This window comes from Neophocaena asiaeorientalis, unplaced genomic scaffold (assembly GCF_003031525.2).
Source record: "Neophocaena asiaeorientalis asiaeorientalis breed wild unplaced genomic scaffold, Neophocaena_asiaeorientalis_V1.1 scaffold177, whole genome shotgun sequence".
NCBI lineage: Eukaryota > Metazoa > Chordata > Mammalia > Artiodactyla > Phocoenidae > Neophocaena > Neophocaena asiaeorientalis.
In genome coordinates, this window is record NW_020172779.1 from 6,244,473 (window position 1) to 6,253,340 (window position 8,868).

At 37.7% G+C, this 8,868-nt stretch overlaps 1 non-coding gene across 1 annotated transcript; it reads left to right on the top strand.

Moving 5' to 3' along the window:
* Positions 1–5,855: 5,855 nt before the first annotated feature.
* Positions 5,856–5,928, top strand: TRNAI-UAU (transfer RNA isoleucine (anticodon UAU)). The gene has a single exon. It is a non-coding gene; the product is annotated as a tRNA-Ile (tRNA).
* Positions 5,929–8,868: the final 2,940 nt, after the last annotated feature.

Below are 8,868 nucleotides of genomic sequence, written 5' to 3' on the forward strand. Positions count from 1 at the left end.
GACCAACAGAGGCTATTGTCATGGAAGGACAGAGTCACTTCCTAAATAAGGAAGGAGCAGAAAAATGAGGATTGTTGAGGCAACTGGAGACTAGCATCAAGGGAACCTGCTTGAGCAAGGAGAGAAATTATGTTATCAGAGCTTGGTGATATCTGGAGCCATGCAGAAGCTCCTGACCAACAGAGGCTATTGTCATGGAAGGACAGAGTCACTTCCTAAATAAGGAAGGAGCAGAAAAATATTCCATGGCTTGTACCTTTTCCCACTTTCAGATCTCCTTCCAGGGCCTTCCATTGACCAAGCCCAACCCAAAGCCAGAGAGTGTAGAAACCAAGATGATGCAGACCACAGAAGCCAGCCTCGATGGGAACAGAGCAACGCAGAAAAGGGAAGATAAAGGACCTGGAGAGTAGGCTAGTGGAAAGTCGATATCAAACAACCAGAATATGTAGCATGTAATGTGCTAAAAATATTACATTTTTATCTTTTCTAATTCCATCAGCATTCTTGAAAGTTATTATCATATTTAGACTACAGTTTGAGAAACTGAGATTCATATTGGCCAAATAATTTGTATAGATTCTGGTCTCTAGAAATTAGCAAAGTCAGGATCCAAATTGAGGTATATCTGAATTCAAAAATCAAAGTTGTTCATAAATAAAACCCTAATATTTTTGGCCTTATATTCAGGGATTCAAGTGCCTTTCCCAATCTCTTACTTGAATTCACTTCTTAAGCCAGCCTGAGTCAGTGTTGCCTGAGTTCCACTATCTCTCCTGATTGGAAAGCCCTGCCTTCTTTCCAGTGATCAAATACATTTATATCCATCTCTCCAAGCCCAACTCGGATTATTCCCTCTTTTTGGAACCTTCCCAGAGTGCACCAGCTTTCCCCCCAAATCCTGAACTCCTTAGATTTCTCATTTAGCACTCACTCTAATGCTGCCTTGTAATGCTGTTGAACTGATGGCTCACCAACAGATAAGGCAAATAGAACCCAGATAGGGCAAAGAAATGGATAATGATAACATATCTAGTAGGCAGTAGAGATGGATTTCAAACCAAGGTCTTCTTAATTGCACGATCAGAAGTTTTTTCATGACTTAATTGTAATTGCAGAGTTATTCTGTTAACATTTTACCTAGTCATCTGATATGTAAAAGATCCAAGTCATTTTTTGAATGAAAGTTATAGAAGAGTTAGGAAATTAGCACTCAATGGGAGACTTTGAAAGTTTGTGACCAGTGGAATAACATGAAAGGAAATATGACATAATTTAGAATGTATCTCAAACCCAGATACTTCACACTTTCCAATCAAGAGATACCTGAAGCTCTGTCTCCGTTTGGCTGACACTTTCTAGGTCTTTTTTTCTAAAAGTTGAGAATCACGCAGTCCTTATTAGGGGATATTTGAACTGGTCTCTCTCCAGTTTTCCAGGCCTGCAAAGCATTTCTTCTTATACCTTCTGTGATGAAGCAGCCATGAATGTAAGTGTAAGCTTCAGAATTTTTGAAAAGAGCAAATTCATTACTGCATTTCTAATGAGCCTTGAAAATTGAAGACACCAGTTTCTTTCTTCCATATCCTATTTGGTCTGCTTCAGATATATACAAGGCAAGTAGATATCATCTTAACAGTCATTCAGTTCAACAGTGGAAAACCAACAATGTGGCATTTTAGAGGCTAAGTTGTTATTATTGTTCCACATAAGATTTGGACATTAAAAAGTCTCTTAAGTCCTGTCTCAAAGGCTCTTGTCAACATAGCAAAAAGATTTTGAACCAATAAAGAACTTTGGGGAGCTTTTGGATATACTCATTTAAAAGGTTCCATTTTTCAGGACAGATTTACTGCACCCTATTGATGAGAAAAAAATGGCTTTGTCCTTCTAAACATTTCCAGCTTGCCAAAATGATTTATTATTTTTTTTGCGGTACGCGGGCCTCTCACTGTTGTGGCCTCTCCCATTGCGGAGCACAGGCTCCGGACGCGCAGGCTCAGCGGCCATGGCTCACGGGCCCAGCCGCTCCGCAGCATGTGGGATCCTCCCGGACCGGGGCACGAACCCGTGTCTGCTGCATCGGCAGGCGGACTCTCAACCACTGCACCACCAGGGAAGCCCTTAATAAATATTTGATGAAAGAATCAATGCACTGCCATCACATAGTCAAGGCTATGTTTTAGGAAGGCAGCAATGTATAAAATGAGTTATAAAAAGGAAAGACTAGAGAAAGGGAAACTGTTGTATTTCAATCAGGAAAGAAAATGTGGGAATTTCACCTAGGCTTCTGGCAGTGGAAATAGAATTCAAAGGAAAGACATGAGCATCACCATTAATGAAGCATGGTCAACACATGTTGACTCACAGGATATATGGAGAAAACTGAAAAAGGGGTTAGACATGGAACTCAAACTTTGAACCTAATGAGAAAATAAGATACTTAACAGAAATAGTTGATTCAGGAGTTGGAGTTGATTTGTTCATATATTCAAAGAATATTTTTGAGGGACTGTTGTGTGCCAGGAACTTTTCTAAGGCATTTGATATACATTGGATACAAAACAGATGAAATCCCTGCTCTCCTTGTGTTTACATTCTATAACAGGTGGGAAGACAGTAGAATATAAAAAATAAACAGTAATTGAATTATTTAGTATATTAAGTGTTATGAAAAAATAGAGCATGATAATGGGATTTGGGGTGCGGTGGCAGAGAATAGTCATTTTCGTCAAAGTAGTAAGGGTAGGCATTAAGTTAAGGGGATATTTGAGGAAAGAATTGGGGAGGTAAATGAGCTAGATGTCTGAGATCTGGGAAAGAGAGACATTAGAAGTCATTTGCTTTAAGATGACAATAGACGGAGTATGAGAGAGTAAGAAAAAAGAACATCTGTCTCCTCTATCTGGAGACGGAGGGTAGCACTTTGGGGAACATCTACATTTAATGGCTGAAAAATGCCAGCATAACTATGAAGGAACAAAGGGAAAAACAACCTTTATACTCATTTACAGATGAACGTACTATACTATTTTATCTGATTTAAAACATCTCCCTGCCTAGAAATTAAGCCCAAGTATTTACAGCTGTGTTCAAAATAATCCAGTTTTTCCTTAAGCCTAAGAGGAAGACCTTACATGATGAGCCTTCTATGAACCTTTCAATTTTCATATAACAGAAAAAGCCAGAGGATGAAACACCAGTTGTAAATATAATTTGGGAATGAATTTTTCAATTTTGCTCTATTATTTCTTACACCTACCAATACACCCATCATGGAACTTGGCACGTAGAAGATTCTCAGTGCTTGTCAGTTGAAGTAAAATTAAGCTAGTCAATGTCTGATTTAGGGGGGAAGTGTTGATGATAAGCCTATGTTACTACTATTTAGCAGAACAGACTTGAGTGATGTGATACTGGCTTTGACTTAGGGACTCAATCCAGTGTGGACACCATCTGCTGATACAAGGACTGGAATGACCTTCCCACACAGAGCAGTCACCGGAAGGTCATGGGGTTCAGTTCTTCCTCTAGGCATTTGAAATCTAAAACATCAAAGCTAGCAATTTTCTATTCTCTTTCATTAGAGTGGATGCTAAAACTCCTTATACACTTAAGACGATATTTTATATTGAACCAACCAAGCCTCTCTTGATGAAATTGAAGTTTACTTTCAACTACTCTTATTGTGTGTTCGAGTGTGTAAGAGATTCTAACATTTACATACTTTTTGACTACAAACCTATCAATTTGTTCTCCGAAGAAACCAGCCTCTGCTTTTACACTGCAGTTAATGAAATGCTGCGCTTTCAGGACATATTCATTTACAATAGACTTAAACTTTAATTTTTAAAATTTGATTTTCAAGAATTCTATAGCTAGATGTATATACTTCAGATTTGGCTTCTTAGAAATTTTCCCTCTTGATTCTTTCACGGGCGAGCTGAAGATAGCAATAGAATCTGGGTTCTATATAAAATGAAGAGGAAAAGAAAAAACTGCTCTTGATTTTTTTTTTAAACTGAGATTTGAAAGATTTCACCAATGTTTTCTCTATTCAGTTAAGGGAGCCAAAGGCTATGATAGCAGCTTGTCTGGATTAGAAGGTTGATTGTTTGTACTCTTGTTTAGTTTCCTTCCTTAATGTGGACCAGGATGTCTTCTGTGAGAGCAGCTGAGGAGAGCAGAGGCACGGGGTGGGACCTGGGGAAGACTGACTGTGATGTATGTGTGGCGGCAGTGGGGGATAGGGAGGGAGACAGAGATCAAAGAATCATCCAGAGCTCCTCAGCCTTCCACAGCAGAAAAGCCTTTGGCAACCCTTTGATGTCCAGTGTACCCTCTGCCCCCAGTCAGAAGCATGTCTAGGGACCCGAGTGAGAAGTGGATTCGGGCAGGGCCATTTTATAGGTCAGTGAGGCAGATAGCATCTTGCCAGTACCTTCTAAAAAGGACGTACGTGCAGAAAAAGTTGCTATGATTCCTGACCTACAGGAGCTTACACTCTGGTTCAGTAGATAAAACCTTGAGCGTCTTGACCAATTAACTTTGCCAGTTTCCTCCACAAACAACAGAAACATTTGATGTGTCATTGTTGTGTTTTTTATCCTTAACACGACAGTTTACTAAATCTGTTATTCTCAGGAATAAAAAAGCACCAATGTCATCATGTTTTCTGGTAGGGTATCCATCCTCAGTCATGTTCCTTTATTGACCCTCTTTTCCTTCCCTGTGATCCATTTCTGGTGTTTCATATTTTGTATTCAAAGTGGGTGTGAGTTTTATACAATGTTATGTGTGTGTGTGTATATATATATATATATATTTTTTTTTTTTTTTTTCTTTCAGCTAACAAAATAATTGTCTTACCTGCCCTCTGGACAGCATAGGCTTTGGCAACCTTAAATTCAGAGCTCTTGAAAGGATGATTATGAATAAATATCACTGGCAATATGGAACTGATAAAAATGACAGCTGGGGTAGCTGCTGATTAAAAGGCAAACAATCAATGCTCTGTTTTCTAAAGTGAAACAGTGATACTGAAGATGTGTGGATATGCAAATTAAATAACTAATATATGGTTTCCTTTAAATCAATGTCCTTCTTCCATGAAGTTAACTTCACATTGTGCTTACATCTAACACACAGATGGCCCTACAGAGAAGTTAAAAATAAATAAACTCCCTTCCTCATTCCACCCAGGTCTGCCAGCCCGTTTCTCTTTGTTCTGGCTTACTAGATTTGTACCTAGTCATTCTTTTACCTACTTGGACTGGAAACAGTCTCTCTTTTCATCTTAACTAGTCTCAGGGAAAGCAGAGAAGATCTGCAGGGAAAAATCATCCAAAACTATTAGGAGCTTTAGAAGGTTACAGAAATTACCTTATGTGACCTGCCCAGAATGGCATGGCTGTTCAGCCAGGGCTTCAAGAAAATGCTATCGTTTGTTTCCAGATAAAGGACATAATTGAGCTGTATTCTTCTCAATTAAGTTATATTAAATATCAGGACAATAAGCAACATTTTGCAAGCCACCCTCCTCCAAAAAGTGTTCCTGCCATTTCCTTAGTTCTTTCCTGATCTTTAAGGGCAAGAAGCTTAATATAAGGGAAAGGTCATATAAAAACACTAGTTAACTTTATCTTAGCGTATTGCATCTCTACATGAGAAAATTCCATCTATATAATTAAAGCAACTTCAATTTTGAAAGACAATTCGAGCCAATCAATGGAATATACTTTGAAAACCATAAAAGACATTTGATTCTAGTATTCTACCGCTTTTCCATCTTCAAAGGAAAACGTTGTCTGTTTGTGTCAGGAGAGGAATGTTCACAGGGGCAGTACCTCTAATCTGCCTCCTTAGCGCAGTAGGCAGCATGTCAGTCTTATAATCTGAAGGTCCTGAGTTCAAACCTCAGAGAAGGCAGTTCTATTTTGCCTCCCTCTTCTTCCTAAGAGAATTTTCAGAATAATTTTCTTTCAGTGATTTTACATTCCTCTTAGTAACTTTACTTTCTTTGAGTAATATTAGTTAATAACATTTAAAATGAAAATGAAGAGGTGGCCAATATCAAAGAGTAGGCCAATGGAAAGTTACAATTATAATATTACTAGATTTCAAAATTCATGTCATATTTCATCAAAGACATTGTTTCAGATAAGAAGTGCTCCAAGGATTGAGATTATAAAATATGAACTGGACATAAAACTAAATATATTGTATAGGAAAAACTGGTTGTAAACTAAGATAAACATAGTTTTTTTTTTTTTAAATTGTCTTTGTAAGAAACGCCTATGGATGGAGTGCACTCCTTTTGACACCAGGAAGGGTGCTAGTGGTTAAGAAATGTGTGTGCTTTGAACCTTAGGGAACATACACTGACGAAAAAAAAAAAAATCTGTGTGTATATATGTTCATGGGTGTTTGAGGGAGTGGGAGAGCAGGCAGGGACCTGGTAGGGTTCAATGTGAATTCAGTTTCAAACACAGAAACTGGGCCAAGAGGCCCATATGCTTAGATATACATTAGGATTAGTATAAGCAATCACTCTCAGGCTTTTAAGAAATGGAGCCGTCTTTAAAATGGAACATTGGGCAATCTGTAAAAATAATCAAAGAAATGTGGAAAGGCTTCCTTTTTATCCCAACACTATCAACCAATCACCAAGCATCCTTTTTGCCCCAATTATCCTGGTTTGAAGAGAAACAGAATGGGTTGAAGAGAAATGGAGTGTTCTGGAAAAAATGTGAATGGAGTCTGAGCATGAGGAGGTGAAATTAATCATATTTTTTTTTCTTAAAAAAGTGCTTAAGATAGAGGTCCATCTCAATAGTGGTCATAGTTTGAGGTGTATTTAAAGAGCCCTCATATGATGATAGTGAACTTACAGAATAAAAGGAAATGGAGTGTTTAAACATTTTATGTCAAGGAAGATCAAGGCACCAAGACAATAACATTAAAAAACAATGCAACAGAAAAAACAATCATAGTAGAGGACCCTGAAATTGTCCCTTGTATTTCCTGGGAAAAATAGCATGTGGGGCCTGACTTCGAAAGCCAACGGAGAACAGATGCATCAAAGTCTGGGTTACATTACACTAATCTCTTAAAAGTCTTTTATCTAATCTCTTTCTGGCTATTGCTAAGTGCCAGGGATATGATTGCCACTATATAAATATCAGAGATTATCTAAACTTCTCAGGAGAAATCCATCTAATAGACATCAAAACCAGTCTAGGCAGTGTGTGTCCTTAGTCTTCCTTTGGCAGAAACAGAGGCAAAGGCAAATCAAATCTGTCCTTCACAAAGGACCCATAATTCAACAGCTTCTAAATATTTTCATGTTACTTTTACTTCCTGCATCTATAATAGCATTTTTGAATGTTAGATCCTCTAAAAGCAAAGAGCAGTAGAGAGTTAATATTTATTAACTCCTGAGTTAAATAGTCATGCAAATTAGCCCTAATCTCTATGCCTAGTCACAAGACCAAAAAAAACAAAAAAACAAAGCAAAACAGTCAAGATATGAAGCCGAGAAGTGAGACTGTCGTAAACATCACAGTGACCTGCATTTCAAAATGTTCTGTCTTGAGGCAGTAGGTTAACAATTTGCTTAAGCACATCATAGGCTCTGGAGTTCAACACACATGGGCCTGAAGACCATCTCTGCCATGTGATGGTGGTAAGATCCATTTCAAGGTATTAATAACTTTGAGTCTCTAAGTTTCCTTAATCTATAGAGAAAATACAAATCTCGCAGGGCTGTTGTGAAAACTAGAGAAGGCCACTTATATAAAATGCTTGGCACTCAATAAACACTCAGTAAAGAGCAGATGTTTTGTTCTCATTACTTGTGACCAGTAAAAGAAACAAAAGACTTAGGAAAGGTGAAGAAAATGGGCTTTTGTCAAAGAAAGGAACACTGTCTGCACCTCGAAGGAAAATCTAGGGGGCAAAAGTGCTGAATCAGACATATTACAGGAATAAAGGAGCAGAGTTATTTTCAGACCTTTTCTTTAACACTCTGAGTCCCAGCTTCCTGTTGCTCCTTTGTAAGACATCGGCAAACGGAGACCTAGGAATCTGTTTTGATGTGATTCTCTCATAATAAAAGATATCGGCTGTATAGCACAGGGAATGAACTCTGTTCAATATTACGTAACAACCTAAATGGGAAAAGAACTTGAAAAAGAATAGATACATGTATATGCATAACTGAATCACTGCTGTACACCTGAAATTAACACAATGTTGTTAATCAACTATACTCCAATATAAAATAAAAGATTTTTAAAAAGTTAAAAAAAAAAAGCTATCGATTCTCTCCTGATAAAAGGTGCCCTCCTCTCTTCATCTTTCTATCTTAATGTCTAACAAAATGCGTGAAAAGTAGAAGTTACTCATATTTGATCAGCTTCATTCAGACAGACACTACAATACATCTAGTGCTACTTCTTGTTCAATAACCATTAGGAATTTTGGCTTTTTGAAGTGTGTATGTATGTGTGTGTATTTAATTATCTTTTTTCTCTTTAACTCAGTATAGATTGAATTAATACATGGGATCCCTAATAGGCTGTGTGATCGACCCTTGTGATTTTATTTTTCTGGATAAACATAGTAGGGCCAAAAGTTAGATTGACTTTCGTTGTATATCTCAAAGAGTTAACTGAGAAATTAAATTGCTTATGATTTGACCCTGAAATTTGCTTATATTTGCACTGTGACTGCTCTTCCACTAACCCATTATAATGTTTCGTTAGCATCTTGCCTAGTGTGTGCACTCGTCTTTCTTTCCCCACCCAGTTGCAAAATGGCAGAAGGTAGGGTTATTTTACACATTTGTTCAGTACCGACTCAGTCAAA